At 44.9% G+C, this 20,584-nt stretch overlaps 1 long non-coding RNA gene across 4 annotated transcripts in view; it reads right to left on the reverse strand.

Annotated features, from left to right (window-relative positions):
• LOC140487229 (uncharacterized) overlaps positions 1-20,584 on the reverse strand; it is a 33,899-nt gene that overhangs the window by 4,880 nt on the left and 8,435 nt on the right. The window contains exons 4-6 of one of the 4 annotated variants that reach the window (XR_011962807.1): positions 16,188-16,314; positions 10,419-11,739; positions 8,146-8,252 (exon numbers count right to left, since the gene is read on the reverse strand). This is a non-coding gene — a long non-coding RNA (uncharacterized lncRNA). Of the gene's footprint in view, positions 1-8,145; positions 8,253-10,418; positions 11,740-16,187; positions 16,315-19,177; positions 20,048-20,584 lie in introns of those variants that run through there. The other 3 variants (XR_011962806.1, XR_011962808.1, XR_011962809.1) reach the window with 3 other exon arrangements.

The raw sequence follows: 20,584 nt of genomic DNA on the forward strand, positions 1-20,584 counted from the left end.
TCAGCAAAAGTATATATCAGGGAAAAGGAAGGACTGTAGGAAAAGGAGTAATCTGCCGTGGGTGGCTAAGGAAATAAGAGAGTCTATCAAACTGAAATAGAAAGCATACAAATTGGCAAAGACCAAGGAGAAACTAGGGGATTAGAAAAACTTTAAATATCAACAGAAAGCGAGATGGGATTGGGGGAGAAAAAAGTGGTGAGTAGTTATCCCCAGGGCCGGAATAGCTGTTTACACTGCTAGAGGGGAACCTATTATGTGGGGAACATATGGCCTCTGTAATTGTTGAAGCACTTAACTGTTACCATAGAGATAATCCTGATCAATTTAAAAGTCACAGCACACTCCAAAAGCTTGTACTTCCAAATAAACCTGTTGGACTATAACCTGGTGTTGTGTGATTTATAAGTTTGTCCACCCCACCCCACCACTGGCTACTCCACATCAGAATCCTGATAGATACCCCACTGAAACTGAAGTGCCTGTCAGATACTTGACGGAGCCACAGGGGTGTGGGGGGAGGGGTGTGTGTTTTAACCATAAAGGGCTAAACTGAACTAGACTTTCTATTTGCCGTTGCCATGGAGATAATATTGAGAGACAGTCTCTATTCAAAGTCCCAAACCACAAAGGTATAAGAATGGGAGCCGTACATCGGACAGGCGGGGAGTTACCTGATGCTGCCTGCAGTTGTTTTGCATGTACACTACCCAGGTAACTACCATGTCTCATCAATAAATACTCAAAGAAGACCTCTCAGAGTTCTGTGCCTAGTTATTGCTATCCAGCAGGGTTCAGGAATATGAGCACACAGCAGTCAGTCTTCACAGTGGAGGATACGAAGAACATGCCAGTAATTGATAAGGAGACTGAGGAAGGTGAGGACCTAGATAATAACCATGATCGTGAAAGAGTTAGAGCTGGGCAAGCTAATGGAGTTAAAGGTAGACAAGTCTCATTGCCCTGATGGAATACATCCCAGGATATCAACAGAGTTAGTGGGAGAAATAGCAGATGCACTTCGAGTTATAGCATCCTGCAGCAGAGTCAGGCCCTTTGGCCCAAACTGGCCCATGCTGACCAGAATGTCCATCCACGCTAACCCCATTTCCCTGCACTTGGCCGATTTGCTTCTGACACTTTCCTATCCATGTCTTTGTCCAAATGTCTTTTACCTGTTGAGTGTTCCTGCCTGAACCACTTCCACTGGCAGCTCATTCCATATACATAAAACCCTCTGTGTCAAACAGTTGCCCCTCAGCTTCCATTTTAGTCTTTCTCCTCTAACCTTAAACTGATCCAATCAAGCCGTCCAATCCTTGAGTTCCTGGGAAAAAGACTGAGTGCATTCACCTTATCCATGCTCCTCATGGTTTTATACACTTCTCGAAAAGAACCCCCTCAGTTTCCTCTGCTCTGAACATAAAATCCTCACTTGTCCAACCTCTCCCTATAACTCAGACCCCTGAGCCCTGGCAACATCCTTGTAAATTGTTCTGCACTTTTTCCAGTTTAATAACTGAAACCTACATTACATTCATCATATTTCCAGTGTTTCCCCGCGGCGCTGGAACCGACGTGACAATGCCAATGGATTACAATCCATGATCGAGAATGAACTCCTTTACAACAATCCCATTTTCATCGTTTATTCTATGGTGCAGGTATCCTTGTGTCTTTCTGGTTGCATGGTTCATTAAAGACTTGTCCTTCTACAAAGCAAAGTTGTGGCTTAATTGTTCCTGGGAAATGTGCCATGATTTTGCAGACTTTCAAAAACAAATGAAATCTCTCTCCACACTCCCATGCTGACATGGACTTGGCTGTGTCTCAGTAATGTTTCCAGTCACATTGAGATTTGAAATATTCGCCCACGGACAGAATACACACCTTTCCTTCCAGATGAAAAGGCCAATGATATTCAGATCGGCACGGATCAAGTAACTATCAGATCTGAACATGAAATTCCATTTGAATTTCTCATCCGCAAATCCACCCTTTCAGTACCGTACAACAGAGCACACAAGTTACCACTGTTAATACAGGATGGAAATTCATAAGACAATTGTAGTATTAAACTGTAGTTTCCTTGTTCCCCCAAAGCTTTAAACCTCAGTCTCACAATTTCTCTCTTCTGTGAACTGAAATCCAAACCAATCCCCCCACTCCTTTCCTCCACATCCAGTTCTCACACACTCTCTCTTCGAATTCAGTTTCCTAGCTCCTGATGAGAACCATCCTGCATACACTGCTTCCTGCACACTCTGGCCAAGACCCATCTTACTAAAATGAGCCAAATTAGAATTTTAATTGCAGGCCCATACTTGTCCCTTTCCATAACAACCCTGAATCTTCACAAAAGAGTTCGGAAAACTTTCTGCAAAACGCTGCACCACTGATAGTCTGATCACATGTCAGGGTAGCAGGAAAGGGGTCATTCCTCTGGGTCCTGCTCCCAGAGGGATGAAGCTGCTAATGATAGATTAATCCCTCACACCCACAGTCTCCTTCCCAGGCACTGACCTATACTGTGCATACTCCCACAGTTGCCAGCACTGCGCCAGAGCATTGGTCTTCCCTCCTACAGCACGTGCTCCCGATCGTACAGGAGTCCGGGTGATTGACAGCAGCTGCTGCCCAATATATCAGAATCCCTACAGTATGGAAACAGGCCCTTCGACCAAACAAGTCCATACCGACCCTGCAAACTAACTGACACAGACCCATGCCCCCTAACTAATGTAACTAATACTATGGGCAATTTAGAATGGCCAATTGACCTGCCCTGCACATCTCAGGATTGTGGGAGGAAACCGGAGCACCCAGAGGAAACCTGCTTAGACACGGGGAGAATGTGCAAACTCCACACAGACAGTTGCCCTTGGCCGGAATCGAACCCAGGTACCTGGTGCTGTGAGGCAGAAGTGCTAACCACTGAGCCATCTCGATAGGGTGGAGGGGGCGTGGCTGGAGGACTGGGACAATGGGATTGCGAACAGTGAATGAATGTGGAAGACACTGGGGGATGGACAGGTCAGTGAGGGACAGGATCAGTGCAGCAGCAGGAGGGGATCCTAGACAAACTGAGCAATGGGAGAGTCTGACAGGAGAGAAATTACAGGAAGGTTCTGTTTGGAAGCTCAGGCAGGGACAGTTGGGAGACAGCATGGCCTCGTGGCTTGGGCAGGTTTACTAATCAGACTCTTCAAAGATGCTGTTTCTCAACTTGGAGCCTGATCCTCCGAGTCCAGAGGTAAGGACACTTGCCCACCAGGAGATAGTGTAAGGGATACAGGGACTGCCTTTCAAAAGGAACTCACCTGTGTTGGTGACATGAACAAGACTCAATACAGAGTCACTGACAAAATGCTGGTGTACTTGAACTTCATCCAGAATATTAACACCTATAACTGGGCAACACAGACCCAAATGTACAGAGTTAAATCCTGGATACGAATAACAGCTTTGTGCATGGGAAATCATATCTCATGAATTTGACTCAGTTTTTTTGAAGAAGTAACAAAGAGGATTGCTGAGGTCAGAGCATGAACATGATCTACATGGACTTCAGTAACGTGTTTAACAAGGTTCCTCATGGGAGACTGGTCAGCAAGGTTAGATCGCATGGAGTACAGAACTGGCCCGAAGGTAGAAGGCAGAGGGGGTTTTTCAGGCTGGAGGCCTGTGACCAGTGGAGTGTCACAAGGATTGGTGCTGGATCCACTACTTTTTGTCATTTATATCCATGATTTGGATGTGAACATAAGAGGTATTGTAAGTAAGTTTGCAGATGACACCAAAATGGGGGGTGCAGTAGACAGTGAAAAGGATTACCTCAGAGTACAAGAGGATCTGGATCAGATGGGTGAATGGGCTGAGGAATTCAGTTCAGCAAAATGCAAGCTGCTGCATTTTGGAAAAGCAAACTTTAGCAGGACTTATTAATAGTAGGTTCCTGGGGAGTGCTGCCAAACAAAGAGTCCTTGGATTGCAAGTTCATAGTTCCTTGACAGTAGAGTAGCAAGTCGATAGGATAGTGAAGGCAACAGTTGGTCTGCTTGTCTTTACTGGGCAGAGCATTGAGTATAGGGGTTGGGAGGTCATATTGCGGCTGTACAGGACATTGCAAAAGTTGCCGAATCAATATTCCATAGAATTCTGTTTTATTCCTATCAGATGGATGTTCTTAAACTTTAAAGAGATCAGAAAAGAATTATAGCATGTTGCCAGGGTTGGATAGGCTGTTTTCCCTGAAGCATCAGATGCTGAATGGTGACCTGAAAGAGATTTTTAAAATCAGGCTGGGCGTGGATAGGGTAAATAGACAAGATATTTGCCCTGCAGTGGGGGGAGTACAGAACTAGGGGAGTGGGAGGGAGGGTAGGTAGGTAGACAGGGGGTGGGTGGATCGAGAGGGGTGGGACCGAAATGGGTGGGGAAAGAGGGGGGGTGCAGAGACAGGTGGGCACAGTGACGGGTGAGGACAGAAAGTGGGATTAGAGAGGAGGGGAAGAGACGGGGGCGGGGGGGTGAGGCGACTGACAGAAAGGGCAAATAGACATGGGTTGGGGGGGGGGGGGCTGACCAACAAAGGAAGGAAGAGATGGGGGACGGGGGGGTAGGGGAAAAGGTCAACGGGGGGGGGGGAAACAGACCGTCTGAGGGGGGTGTGGACGGTTGAGGGGGGTGTGGACAGGCCGACGGAGGGGGGAGGGGGCTGGGGAGCCAGACCGACAGGAGTGAGGGGGGGGGGGGGGAGAACAGGCCGACGACGGCAGGGGGGGGGGGCAGACAGAGTGGGGGGATGGAGCAGACAGAGCGGGGGAAGACGGGGAGAAGATGGAGAGTTATTTTATAGATCTAAAACTCAACACTGTTCCTGTTTTCTCCTCCTCACCTTAATTCCCTCTGAAGAGCTCAGAACAACTGCATAGTTCTTGGAAAGTCGAGTTTCAGGGAGATTAGGTGCTGACCATGGCATTTGGGACTCTAACATTGAATGAAATGTGCTGATCAATAAATGGACTCTGGTTCGATTCCACTGTCTGTGTGGTGTTTGCACATTCTCCCTGTGTGTCTGCGTGGGCTTCCTCTGGGTGATCTTAATTTCCTCCCACAAATCCAAAGACATGCAGGTTAGCTGGATGAGCTTTGGGTAATGGTAGGTTACAGAGTTAGGGTGGAATGCTGTTCCGATGGTTGGTATGGTCTCATGGGCCAAAAGGCCTGCTTCCACACTGTAGGGAATCTGTCACTGAGTATAGGGATTAGGAGGGCATGTTGTGGCTGAGTAGGGTATTGGTGAGGCCAGTTTTAGAATACTACATTCAATTGCGGTCTCCCTGATTTCAAAAAGATGTTACCAGAAAAGGACTCAACCTCTTAATGACAAGTTCCTGGGAAGTGTTGACAGACAAACAGACCATGCAATGTGGGCTGATAGTTCCTTGAAAGTGGGGTTGAAGGTAGACAGGTCAGTGAAAGTGGTGTTTGCGATGCTAGCTGTTTTTGGGCAGTGCATTGAGTATAGGAGTTGGGAGATCATGTTTCGGTTGTACAGTTTATTGGCTCGACCACTTTTGGAATCCCCAGACTGCTTTAAATTCCAGTCTCCCTGTTACAGGAACGATGTTGGGAAACTTGAAAGAGTTCAGAATGGTCTTACTATGGTGTTGCCAGTATTGGAACATTTGAACCATAGGGAGAGGCTGAATAGGCTGAGGCTATTTCCCTGCAGCACTGGACACTTTAGGTGGCTTTATTGAACTTTATAAAATTATGAGGAGCAATGATAGGGTGACTAGTCATGGTTTCTTTTTTCCCAGGGTAGGGGAGACCAAACAAATGTGAATCTTTTTTCCAAAGTGGAAATGACAAATTCTAGAAGTGAGATGGCAAGTTTAAAGGATATGAAAACTGAAACAACTGAAGATGCTGTAAACCAGGAAGAGAACAGAAGTTTCTGGAAAAGTTCAACAGGTCTAGCAGCATCTGTGAAAAGAAATTAGAGTTAACGTATCTGAGGAAGGGTGACCAGACCCGAAACTTGAACTGATTTTTCTTCACAAATGCTGCATGACCTGCTGAGTATTTCTAACATCTGTGCAAGTTTAAAGGGAGTTGTTTGGAGTACATACCTGAGAGGAACTTTATAAAGTGCGAGTGAGACCACATCTGGAGTAATGACAGAAGTTTTGGTCCCTTTATTTAAGGAAATAAATCATTCCATCAGAGGCATTTCACAGAAAATTGACTGGGATGAACCCTGGTTTGCAGGGATTATCTTTTAAGAAAATGCTGAAGAAATTGGGACTCTACTCACTGGATTTGGGAAGAATGACAGGGGATCTCATTGTAACATGCAGGATACTTAAGGAGTTTGACAGGGTGAATACTGAGAGGATATTTCCCATCATGAGGGAGTCTGGAACCAGATTCTGGGTCAGTCACGGAATCACGGGTTCTGTTTTGGATTCGTCAAGTTTAAGGCAACACCGACACAGGTCAGGGGTTTCAGTAGCAATGGAGCTGGGGTGAGGTGGAGACAAGCAACATTTAAGAGATTGGAATTCCTGGTGTTTGTGATTGTGTAGATTAGATTAGATTAGATGAGATTCCTTACAGTGTGGAAACAGGCCCTTCGGCCCAACAAGTCCACACCGCCCCGCCGAAGCATAACCCACCCATACCCCTACCCCTATATCTACACCTACCCCTTACCTAACACTACGGGCAATTTTAGCAATGGCCAATTCACCTGACCTGCACATCTTTGGGACTGTGGGAGGAAACCGGAGCACCCGGAGGAAACCCACGCAGACACGGGGAGAACGTGCAAACTCCACACAGTCAGTTGCCTGAGGCGGGAATTGAACCCGGGTCTCTGGCGCTGTGAGGCAGCAGTGCTAACCACTGTGCCACCGTGCCGTCCCGAATGTCTGATCAGAAGCTCACCTTGGGGTCAGATATGAGAGCAATATTGTGAAGAGTGTGGTTCTGCCTCAGATAGTTCACAGGGAGAGGGAGGGGCTCAGCAGTAAGGGAAAGTAATTTGTAATAGCAACTGAAGGCAATGGGTTTAACCATTGTAACGTTCCGTTGCAGGAAATTGCAGCCAATCGCGAAGTGGGAGCGTGATGAGCAGTTTGATAACTGAGTAATGGAGAGGGATGATGGGGAGGGAGAGCTGGGCATTGTCAGTGTACATGTGAAACCCAACACGGTGCTTTAGGACGATGTCACCTCCTGGCAGTGTGTAGGTGAGAAACAGGAGGGACCGAGGAGAGATCCTTAAGGGACACCAAATACAAGGAATTCAGAAAGGAAAGGGAGAGTTGGGATGGAGTAGGTTTTTGCATTAAACGGCGGGGTCAAATATTGGTTTGTAGCAGAATGGGATAGAAGGACATAACCAGAAAAGACAGACAGGTAGAACAAGGAACAATATCTGTGAATTGGGGAGGGAGGGTGATGAGGAGGAGGAGCAGCCCAACTCCAAAAGCACTATTCCTCCATCAGTGACATCACCCAACTCCACCCTAGTATCGGCTCATTTACTGAAACACTCGTCCATCCCTGTGTTATCTCCAGACTTCATTATCCAAACACACTCCTGGCCAGCCTCCCACATTCAACTTCCATGTAATCTCAAGAGTATCTAAAACCCTACTGCCCAAGTGCTCACTTGTACTAAAACTTGTTGATCCATCAAAAGGTTCCTATTAACAAGCAACAATTTAAAATTCTCACCCTTGATGTAATTCCTGGCTGTGAACAGCCCTGTCTCCCTGCACCACACAACCTGTGAGACCCCGACAACTCATTTTCTTTCAAACTCCCAACGATGTGTTTATACATTGCTTCACCTGTCTGGCTGTTTCTACTGTTGCCAAGGCAACACGGTCTGGAATTCCAACCCTAACCCTCTCAGACCTGCTTTCCTCCTTTCAGGTATTCCTGAAAACCTGCTTATTTGGCAATTCTTTTGATCACCTGACCTAATATCCCCATCTGTGGCCTTATGTCAGAAGTTCTCAATAGTATTTCTGTGGAATTATAAACATGATAAAAAAAACTGTTGTTGATTTGCACATACATTGTCAACTTTTCAATGTTACTGAGTGAATAATCTATAACAGCTCTTACCCAACCACATTGTGGGAGCACCTTCACCACACGAACTGCAGCTGTACAACGAAGTCAAACATCACCTTCTCCACAGGCAATGGGGCTTTGGCACGAATCACTGGTATCTGTGGAGGGAGAAACACACGGTTGATATTTCAGGGAGTGCAAAATGCATTATAGGGAGGGAAAATGGTGCAGAATTTGGATTTTGAAATTTGTGTTTTACAATGTGCACTAAGTTCTGTAAAACCTTTCGTCACATACCATGAAAATTTCCTCCTCTTCCTGGTCAATGTGTCTTTCCTTTCCCCTGCCCTTCACTTTCACACATTTCCAATGCCTTGGTCACAAAAACAGTGTGCTGTCAGTGAAGTTTATCACGTGGTTGAGAATTATCCCGCCCCTCATTCACTCCGATTGGTTGAAGGACCAACTAGCACCTCTAGCCCCGTTCCCCCACTCTTATTGGTCCTGCGCTGACATCAATAATCCGAGGCCCATTGTGGGCTGGAGCATGCTCAGTGCTTCCTGATTTTGCTGTTGTTCATCAGGTGTGAGAGAGAGAGGGCTCATCTCTGTTTCTCTTGATGTCAGACAATAACAACAACTACCTGCATTGTATGGAGCCTTTCACATTGACAAGTCTCTTAAAATGCTTCACGAATGATGGAAATGTTGATTAAAGAGAACGATTTTTAGATACATCTTTAAAGCGGACAGAGGGAGTTAGGGAAGATATTCCAAAGGTTTGTGTCCTCGGCAGCTCCAATCGTGGAGTGATACAGGTGGTCAACAGCTTACAGTGGAGACAGTTAGTGGTTAACCATAAGTCAACAACCTCATGTCGTAGCCCCCTACCCCACACACCAGGCCTCGTTCTCACAGCCTGCCATGACACACTACCACTAGCCACGAACAGTCTCCACTAACAGCTAATGACCCTCCCCCAGCCAGATCGTTATCCACTCCTTTATCCAACCGTTCTTCTCACTCTATCCCCACCTATCCTTTACTCCTTTTATCCTTCCCCCCACATTAACTTCTGCACATAAACTGACTTTTTTTCTCAGTAACATCTGTCCTGAGGAAGGGATACTGGGTCTGAAACTTTAACTCTGATTTTTCATTACAGATATTGCCAGACCTGCTGAGCTTTTCCAGAACCTCCTGGTTGTTGTTTCTGATTTACATCTCCCGCAGTTCTTTTGCTTTTAATTTACCGGGAGTTTGTAATTCAGGTCCCACAGCCTCTATCCCAGTCTCTGCTGTCTCTCCCAACCCCACCCAGTGACACTGCACCTGCACAGCCGATGGACAGGTGTTGTCTTGCTGGTCACACCCCTCATTCACTCCCATTGGCTGCAGGACCACACAGACTCTCCTCCCATTGGTCTGGAGCTGCCGTCAATTAGCTGGGCCCCATTGTGATGAGAGCGGAGGGCTAATCCCGCTCTCTGCCCTGAGATGAGCTTCATCATTCACAGTGAATGGGGCAGTATCACAGAGCACAGGGCCTGGGGGCTATTCAGCCCATTGGGGCTGTACTCTCTCCCTCTGGAGATGCTGCAAATCTGTCCCAAGTCCCCTCCCATGTGCCCATAGCCCCCCAAATCTTTCCTGAAAAAGTAAAATTCTAATTCTGTTTCAGAATACCTGCTGAATCTGTGTCGTTCAGACTGTTCCAGATGCTCAGAACTTACTGAGGAAAATAGTGTTCACATTTTCACCTTGTATTATTTGCCAATTACTTGAAAGTAGTTACTAAAAATTGTGACAGTGTTCACAATTCCTCTCTCTCTCTGCAAATTCAAGACCTTGGAACCAAATCTGCTTCAGATCGAAATCACTGCTTCACCTTCTCAGCTCCAAGGATAATTATCTGTGCTTCAGCAAGCTCTCCACAAAATAGAGGAATGTATCTTAATTTATTGAGATCAAAGAAACAGACTTCAGTCCAATTCGTCCGTGCCAACAAGGAATCCTAAACTAATGGATTCCCATTTGCCATCTATTGGCCTGTATCCATCAAAACCCTTCCTATTCATGTACCCAATTGGAAGCCTTTTAAATGTTATGATTTTATCAGCCTCTACTACTTCATCTGGTAGCCCCTCACATACACACACCACACTCAGCTTGAAAACATTGCCATTTAGATCCCTTTTAAATGTTTCCCCTCTCAACTTAAACCCAGGTGCTCTAGTTTTGGACCCAACTAACCTGAGGAAATAGGACCCGGCTGCCCACCTTATTCACACCCCTCGTGATTTTATAAATCTCCATTAAGTCACCTCTCAGTCTTTGACTCTCCAGAGAAAATAGCCCCAGCCTATTCAGCATCTGTTGTGGTTCTGTTTGCCGAGCTGGGAATTTGTCTTGCAAACGTTTCGTCCCCTGTCTAGGTGACATTCTCAGTGCTTGGGAGCCTCCTGTGAAGCGCTTCTGTGCTGTTTACTCCGGCATTTATAGTGGCCTGTCTCTGCCGCTTCCAGTTGTCAGTTTGAGCTGTCTGCTGTAGTGGCCGGTATATTGGGTCCAGGTCGATGTGTTTGTTGATAGAGTCTTTGGATGAGTGCCATGCCTCTTAGGAATTCCCTGGCTGTTCTCTGTTTGGCTTGCCCTATAATGGTAGTGTTGTCCCAGTCGAATTCATGTTGCTTGTCGTCTGTGTGTGTGGCTACTAAGGATAGCTGGTCGTGTCGTTTCGTGGCTAGGTGGTGTTCCTGTATACGGATTGTTAACTGTCTTCCTGTTTGTCCAATGTAGTGTTTTGTGCAGTTCTTGCATGGGATTTTGTACCCTACATTAGTTTTTCTCATGTTGGGTATCGGGTCCTTCGTTCTGGTGAGTTGTTGTCTGGCTGTTGGTTTGTGTGCTGTTATGAGTCCTACTGGTCACAGTAGTCTGGCTGTCAGTTCAGAAATGCTCCTGATGTATGGTAGTGTGGCTAGTCCTTTGGGTTGCAGCATGTCCTTTTTCCATTGTCTCTCCCTTAGGCATCTGTTGATGAAATTGCGGGGGTATCTGTTTTTGGCGAATACCTTGTATAGGTGTTTCTCTTCCTCTTTTTGCAGTTCTGGTGTGCTGCAGTGTGTTGTGGCCCTTTTGAATAGTGTCCTGATGCAACTTCATTTGTGTGTTGGGGTGGTTGCTTTCATAGTTTAGGACTTAGTCTGTGTGTGTGACTTTCCTGTATACCTTTGTGGTGAATTCTCCGTTCGGTGTTCTCTGTACTATCACATCTAGGAATGGGAGTTGGTTGTCCTTTTCTTCCTCTCTCGTGAATCAGATTCCTGTGAGTGTGGCGTTGATGATCTGGTGTGTGTTCTATTTCTGTGTTTTTATTTATTACAAAGGTGTCATCCACATATCTGACCCAGAGTTTGGGTTGTATTTGTGGTAAGACTGTTTGTTCTAACCTTTGCATTACTGCTTCTGCTATGAGTCCAGAGATGGGTGAGCCCATGGGTATTCCGTTGATTTGTTCGTATATTTGGTTGTTGAATGTGAAGTGTGTTGTGAGGCACAAGTCCAGTAGTTTAAGTATGCCGTCTTTGTTGATAGGTTCAACGTCCTGTTGTCTGTTATGTCTGTCCAGCAGGTTGGTATTGGCTAATGGTGGAAATGAGAAATGAGAATCGGTCATCACTTTGATATGACTGCACTACAGGCCCTCAAGAGTCAGTGGGAAATTGAGCAGTAAATATTTCAGGCAATCTCAGATATCTGTAAGAAGGATAGGGTTGTAATGGTCGGGGATTTTAATTTTCCAAACCTAGACTGGGATTGCCAGAGTGTTTGGAGGTTGGATGGGAGGGATTTGTTAGGCATGTTCAAGAAAATTGTCCCAATCAGAATGGAAATGGTCAGACTGCAGGAAGGGGTAAAACCGGACCTCCCCTTGGGAAACAAGTAAGTGAAAGGGACAGAGGTGTTAGTGGGGGAACACTTTGGAAAAGTCACAACAATCGTAATAGTTTGAAAATAGTGATAGAAAAGAACATGGCTGGTCCACAAGTTAATGATCAAAACTGGCCTTGCCTGAATCCAGAAGATATGAGTCAAGAGCTTTTAACAATTACTTGTGGAGGCTATTTGCAGGTAAAGGGACGTCAGGCAGGTGGGAAGCGTTCAAAAGAGAGATAAATGAGAGTTCAGTGCCAGCATATTCCTGTTAGTGTGAAGGATAATGCTGATGCAAGTAAGAAACACAGGATGAATGGTGATATTCAGGTTCTGGTCCAGAAAAAGGGGCCACGTGTCACATATAGCCAGCTGGATTAAGAGAATCCCTTCAAGAACACTGCAGGTGAAGTAATACACTTAAGTGAGAGATCACGTGGGGCCAAAGAGGACCACAGAAAGCTCTGGCAGATCAAACTGAGGAAAATACAAGCATATTAACAACAGAACACTAAACACGGATTGAATATGGTTTAATGGGGCCAACCAAGTGTGGAACCAGAAGAGATGGCTGAGATCCTAAACGAAAATTTCACTTTTCAACTTACTGCGAGGAAAAACTGGGCAACTCAGGGAAATAAACAGTGATGTCTTCAAAAGAGTCCGCATAATAGAACAGGAGGTGCTGGAGGTTTTTAAATGCATAAATGGTAGACAAATCCCTGGGAACTAATCAAGTATAACCCTGGATATTGTGGGAAACTCAGGAAGAAATTGTGGGGTCCCATAAAGAGATTTGTCTATTACTGACAGCCACAGGTGATGAGCTGGAAGCCTGGAGTGTGGCTGATGTTGTGCCAGTCCTCAGGAAAGGCTGTGAGAAAAAGCCAGGGACATCAACACCAATTAGCTTGATGTCAGTGATGCATACGTTGTTGGAAGTGATTCCACTGAACAGGAATTACATGCATTTGCAAAGACAAGGATTGTTTAGGGATAGACAGTACAGCTTTGGAGCGCTGCATAGAATTCTGATCCTCGCGATTTAAGAAGCATTTACTGATGCTGTAAATGGAGCAAAGATTGACGAAGACGTTACTGATACTGGAGGGTTTGACAAAATCCGAGAGGCTAGATAAGCTGGAAAGCAACATTGGGCGGGGTGGTGTCGTGGGGGGGAGTGGGGGGGGAGTGGGGGGGGAGTTGGGGGGGGAGCGGAGTGAGGGTGAGATAGATTTGGCACATAAGTTTAAGGAGAATGCAAAATAAATTTCTACAGCACACAAGGACAAAAAAGCAACTGGACAGACAAAAGGGTCCCTGAAAGATCAGTGAGGCCATCCAAATGTGGAACCACAGGAGATGGGCGAGACCCTAAATGAATATTTCATGTCAGAACATACTGTGGACAAAGACTAGGAAACAAAGGGAAAGAAACAGTGATGTCTTGTACAAAGTCCCCATTACAGAAGACCTAGTACTGGAGGTCTTAAAACACAAAGGTCGAGAAAGCCCAGGTCCTGAACAAGTGTATCCCAGTACATTGTGGCAAAGTAGTGTTGGGAACGTCAACAGAAACACATGTATCATCGTTCTTTGTATTTCCACTGGGCGTAGTTGGCTGAGAGGTGACCTCATAACGGTTTATAAAACAATGATGGTTACAGGTAAGTTGATTAGCCAACGTCTTTTCCCCAGGGTAGTGGAGTTCATAACTAGAAGAGATTGAACTACAGAAGAAGGAGGTGTTAGCAATTCTGCAAAGTGTAAAGCTAGCTAACTCCCCTGGGCTGGATAGGATTTATCCTCATATTCTCTGGGAAGCCAGGGAGGTGACTGCTACGTCTTTGGGTTTGATCTTTATGTTGTTATTGTCTACAGAGATAGTGCCAGAAGGATGGAGGATCCAAATATTGTCCCCTTGTCCAAAAAGGGAAATAGAGAAAACCCTGGTAATTATAGAGCTGTGAGCATTACTTTGATTCTGGGTAAAGTGTTGGAAAGGCTTATAACAGATAGGAATTGTAACCATCTGGAGATGAATAAATTGATGAGGGTAGTCAACATGGTTTTCTGAAGGGTAGGTCGTGCATCGCAAACCTGAGTTCTTTGAGAAGGTGACCAAAGAAGTGGATGAGGGTAAAGCAGTTGATGTGGTGTTTTTGGATTTGTTAACATTCCCCACGGTAAGCTATTGCAGACAATACAGAGGTCAATACCAACACAATTGTTGAAAATCAAACAACACCAGGTTATAGTCCAACAGGTTTAACTGGAAGCACACTGGCCTTCGGAGCGACACTTCTTCATCAGTTGATTGTGATTGGAACAATCACCTGATGAAGAAGCGTCGTTCCGAAAGCTAGTGTGCTTCCAGTTAAACCTGTTGGACTATAACCTGGTGTTGTGTGATTTTTTACTTTGTACACCCCAGTCCAACACCGGCATCTCCAAATCAGAACAAAATTGTTGGTAATTTTGCAGTTTGGATCAGAACGTGGCTCAATGAAAGAAGACAGAGAGTAGTGGTTGATGGGAAATATTCATCCTGGAATTCAGTTACTAGTGGGGTAACGCCACGATCTTGTTTTGGATCCACTGTTGCTTGTCATTGATATAAATGGCCTGGATGAGGACATTGAAGGATGGGTTAGTAAAGTTGCGGATGACACTAAGGTTGCTAGAGTTGCGAATAGTGATGTAGGATGTTGTAGGTTAGAGAGAGGCATAGATAAGCTGCAAAGCTGGACTGAAAGTTCACAAATGGAGTTTAATACAGAAAAATGTGAGATGATTCACTTTGGAAGGAGTAACTGGAACACAGAGTACTGGGCTAATGGTGAGTTTCTTGGTAGTGTAGAAAAACAGAGAGATCGCTACGTCCACATACACTGATCCCTGAAAATTGCCACTCAAGTTGATAAGTTCGTTCAGAAGGCATTTGGTGTGTTAGCTTTTATTAGGAGAGGGAGTGAGTTTCGGAACAATGAGATCATGCCACAGCTGTACAAAACTCGTGGGTGGCCACACCTGGGGTATTGTGTACAGTTCAGGTCACTACATTACAGGAAGGATATGTAAGCTTTGAAAAGGATTCAGAGGAGATTTACTGGGATGTTACCTGTTCTGGAGGGAAGATATTACAAGAAAAGGCTGTTTTCGTTCGAGAGAAAATGTTTGAGGCAAATTAATTGAGACATCTAAGATAATCTAAGATGGGTTGAGAGCCTTTTCCCTTGGAAGGCAATGCCTAGCAGAGGCTTTAAATTGAAGGGTGATAGAAGTAGGACAGATGTCAGAGGTAGCCTCTTAACTCAGAGTAGTAGGGGCATGGAATACACAGCCTGCAACAGTAGTAGACTCACCAACTTTAAGAGCATTTAAATGGTCACTGGATAGGCATATGGATGAGACTGGAATAGCGTCAGTTAGTTGGGCTTCAGATTGGTTCCAGAAATTGACACAAAATTGAGGGCTGAAGGGCCTGCAGTGCATTGTCATGTTCTATGTTCTAGAGGACATAAATATGAAATGAAAGAGAAAGACTTTAAAGAAATTGGAGGAGAACATTTTTCACACAGAGGATGGTGCAGGTATGGAATGATCTTCCAGGGGAAGTGGTAGAGAAAAGTACAATGAGAACATGTAAAAGACATTTGGGCAATTACATGGAGACGAGAAGGTTTGAAGGGATATGGGTCAAATGCAAGGAAACGCATCTCATTCAGCGACTCTGGTCTGCATGGACAGGTTGGATCGAAGGAACCGTTTCTGTGGTGCATGACTCTATCCAGTTAAAGAGGAGGAGATTACCGAGATAAGGCATGTTGTAGACACTGAGATAGGGAGATGGTAGTTTGGAATGCAGTACGTTTCAAATATGTGGAGGGACCATCAGGAAGGGAGGAGGTTACAGGGACAGGAATGGTTATAGGAATTACAAATTATTGAAGACACTGGACCACAAGACATGCCATAGATACAGTTGTGCAGAGTAGTGAGTCCTAGTACAACAAAACTTAAAGTAGGGGTGGTGATTGAGCATGTGTTGTGGCTGTACTGTGCCTCCACTCCAACACTATCTATGTCATGTCTTGTTAGCCAATGTTTGGAGCCCTCTCGTTGTTCTTTGCTCTGTGCACTGTGGGTGATATTACCTCACTACTGGATTTGTTGAAGGTTCCAGATCTCCCTGCCCTTGGTCTCTCTGGCTGACCAAACATCATCAATGTGGTGATGGACGAGACACCCAGCAGTTGGGAAGTCTATTGCGTCAGGACCTTCCTGAGTACCAAGAGGAGACAGAGGAATAGACACAATTGGAAATTAGACTGATGTAGTGAGGGTTACACATAGAGAATGGCATTGAGCCCCACAGAGATCTGGAAAATGGAGTGATATCAATTAAGAGCCCAAGATTGCTGGAAGATGTCCGCATCACACAACTGAGTCGGAAGAATGGGTTTAGCTTCATGGTGCCCTGGTATCAGTGCTCTGGGATGAGCAACCTGTGAGCAGGTGAAGTGATGCCCCCGTGGTATTATTGCTACACAATGTATCCAAAACCTCAGCTAATCTTCAGGGGAGGCAGATTTGAATCTCACCATCTGAAATGGAGACATTTGAAATCAATAGTTTTAAAAATAATAATAATCCATAAATAAGTATAAAACCATTACTGATGTACAAAATATCCAAACATTTGTCCTTTTAGAAAGGCATCTGCCCATCCTCTCGTGGTCTGCACGACATACTCACAGCAAAGTGTTTGCCTCTCAATTACCCTCTGAAATGGCTGAGCAAGCTACTCAGCTCAAGGTCAGCTCGGGTTGGGCAAGAAAGGCTGGTCAGCCAGAGACATCCACATCCCATACCTGATTTAATAAATAATCCATTAGGATGGTCCCACTGGAACTGTGCTGGGACCAGTGTCCTGGCCAATAATGTCAGTAGGTTTATGGACAGGGCTTTAAACTGACAGAGAGGATGCAGGGTTCAGGAGAAAGGAGCTTTCCAAATCCAAAGAGAAAAGGTGACACATCGGAACAGCATGGGAATGTGGCCCGAAGACAAGCAGAAAGGGACAGGATGTGACAAAGTTTAACTCAAGTCGCACAATAGTGAATTGGTTTTTGACAGGAAGTTGTGGGAAAGAGCAATTTTTTTTTGGAATTGACAAAGTCTCATCAATAAGGTCGATGGATTTGTGACCCAAAGTTAAAAGACATTTAGACACCAGGGAGACATGGTTTCCGGGCGAACAAAAGATGGAACATAAATATTCAATGATCCACAACCTTGCAGAAACTCAGGCGAAATGGGCAATACTAACAATAATGGATAACAACGGCATTACAGAGAAATCATTTGGCCTCAGATCATGAAGTAGAGTCAGCCAGTAGTCAAATTCTGGCCATAACTTGCCAAGGACACAAGCAGCAGAACAGTTTTAGCCACAGAACAGCATTTCATTGCTCATCACTGCATTGCACAGGAATTCATTGGAATTTTTTAAACAAATGTATTGTGATAATTTTGGGAAAGTTCAATATTCGCATCATCTGGGACAATCACACAGATAAGTGTGATATTGGAAGGGGAGTAAAGAGATTTTTTTCAGTGTTTCTTTGAATAACACACTGTGCAACTGGCTAGGGATGTAACTATCTCAGATAAATGGTTGTAAGATGAAACTTAGTGAATGAGTCACGTCACCTGGAGAGATCCTCTGGGAAATTGCGATAAAGTGCAATTTAAATTAATTTCAAGCATTTCAGTGAATCACAAAGGCCAAGCTACAACTAGAAACAAAAATAGCCAATCACATAAGTTTGACAGTAGAACTGACCATGGTTAACAGGCTCAATGGACTGAAATATGTGTCTGTAAATGAACAGTGGAAAACGTTTGAAAGAACAGTGTAAAACACTCAACAAAAGAACATTTCATTGAAACAGACAAATCCTCAGCAAGAAATTCCCACCGGTCCCTCACTCAGAACAAAATGGATCATATTAGATTATGAGGTGGAGAAGGTCACCAAAAAGTACTTAAAATCCTAAAGGGAGAGTGTGTTTTAGGAGTAAGTTTTAAAGAGATTGCAAAGGGTCTGCTAGCAGGGGGAGGGCTGTGGGAAGGGGAATCATTATCAGCGTTTAATGTCACGACAGGATCAGGGAGAGACGAATGTGCTGAGAGTGTTACAGAGAGTCATCAGGGCCTGAACAGTGTTACAAAGACAGTACGGATTGCTGCAGCTGGAGGGGTTTGCAGCAATGTGGAGGGACATATGAGGGAGTGAATCAACCAGTTGCTAATCAAAAAAACAACACTTCAGTGACTACAGGATTAGTCAGACACAGTATTGACCATCCTCAGGCCACAGGATTACTCACGAACAGCATTGACCGTCCTCAGCCACTATAATATTCACACATAGTACTGATGAACCTCAGTTCCCAGGATTATTCACATACAGTATTGACCATCCTCAAGAGAGAATTATTCAAACACAGTATTGACCATCCTCAGGATATAGGATTATTCACACATATTATTTCCCATTCCCAGATCACTGGACTATTCACACACAGTATTGACTGTCCTCAGGCCACAGGAATATTCATATAGTATTTCCAATCCTCTGGCCACAGGATTATTCACAAACAGTGTTGAATATTCTCAGGCCACAGGATTATCCACACACAGTACTGACCATTTTCAGGCCGCAGCATTAATCACACACAGTATTGAATATTCTCAGGCCAAAGAATTATTCACAAACATTTAGATTCGATTACATTACAGTGTGGAAACAGGCCCTTCGGTCCAACAAGTCCACACCGACCCGCCGAAGCGCAACCCACCCATACCCCTACACCGAACACCAATCGACAATTTAGCATGGCCAATTCACCTGACCTGCACATCTTTGGACTGTGAGAGGAAACCGGAGCATCCGGAGGAAACCCACGCAGACACGGGGAGAAAGTGCAAACTCCACACTGTCAGTCGCCTGAGACGGGAATTGAACCCGGGTCTCTGGCACTGTGAGGTAGCAGTGCTAACCACTGTGCCAATGTGCTGCACACTAATAGTATTGATCATCCTCAGGACACCGGATTAATAGCACACAGTATTTACCATCCTCAGGCCACAGGTTTATTTACACACAGAATAGAATATTCTCAGGCCTCAGGATTATTCACGCAGAGTATTGACCATCCTCAGGCCACAGGATTACTCACGAACAGCATTGACCGTCCTCAGCCACTATAATATTCACACATAGTACTGACGAACCTCAGTTCCCAGGATTATTCACATACAGTATTGACCATCCTCAAGAGAGAATTATTCGAACACAGTATTGACCATCTTCACTCAATAAGATTAATTCACACACAGTATTAAGTATCCTGAGCCTACAGGATTATTTACACACAGTATTGAAGTTCTCAGGCCACAGGATTTTTCACATGCTGTATTGACCATTCTCAGACCGTAGGATTATTTACAAACAGCATTGACCGTCCTCAGGCCACAGTAATATTCACACACAGTATTGTGCATTCTCAGTTCCCAGGATTATTCGCACACAGTATTGACCATCCTCAGGAAAGAGTCATTCAAACACAATATTGGCCATTCTCAGGATACGGGATTATTTACACACAGTACTGAAATTCTCAGGCCGCAGGATTTTTCACAATCTATGTTCACAATCCTCAGGCCGAAGGATAACTAACACTCAGCATTGACTATCCTCAGGCCACAGGGGTATTCACACATTATTGACCATCCTCAGGCCACTGGATTGTTCACACATCATTGGGGCAATCACAGGCGACACAGTATTGATATTCTCAGGCCACGTGAGTATTCACACACTGTACCGACCATTCTCAGGTCCCAGGATTATTCACACACAGTCTTGACTATCCTCAGGCCTCAGGATTATTCACACACTGTATTGACTCTCCTCAGGTCTGCCAGCAACAGGAGTAGATCTGCTAACCTGAAAGGCATTTAAATGGTCATTGGATAGTCATATGGACGAGAATGGAATAGTGTCAGCTACTTGGGCTTCAAATTTGTTCCACAGCTTGGCGCAACATCGAGAGTCAAAGAGCCTGTACTGCGCTGCCACATTCTATGTTCTAGAGGGAATAAATATGAAAGGAGCGAAGAAAGAAGTAAAAGGGATTGGAGGAGAACATTTTCCACACATAGGATGGTGCAGGTATGGAATGAGCTTCCAGAGGAAGTGGTAGAGCAAAGTCCAATAACAACATGCAAAAGACATTTGGGCAGGTACATGGAGAGGAGAAGCTTTGAAGGGATTTGGGTCAAATGCAGAGAAACTCGAATCGTTCAGGGTCTCTGGTCATTATGGACTATTTGAATCAAAGGAACGGTTTCCATGCTGTATGACTCTGTCTCCAGTGATTGGAGGAGGAGATTACTTAGATAAGGCATGTTGTAGACACTGAAGCAAGTTACAGCGACAGGGATGGTAGTCTGGAATGCAGTACATTTCAAATATGTGGAGGGA

Source organism: Chiloscyllium punctatum, chromosome 16 (assembly GCF_047496795.1).
Source record: "Chiloscyllium punctatum isolate Juve2018m chromosome 16, sChiPun1.3, whole genome shotgun sequence".
Lineage (NCBI taxonomy): Eukaryota > Metazoa > Chordata > Chondrichthyes > Orectolobiformes > Hemiscylliidae > Chiloscyllium > Chiloscyllium punctatum.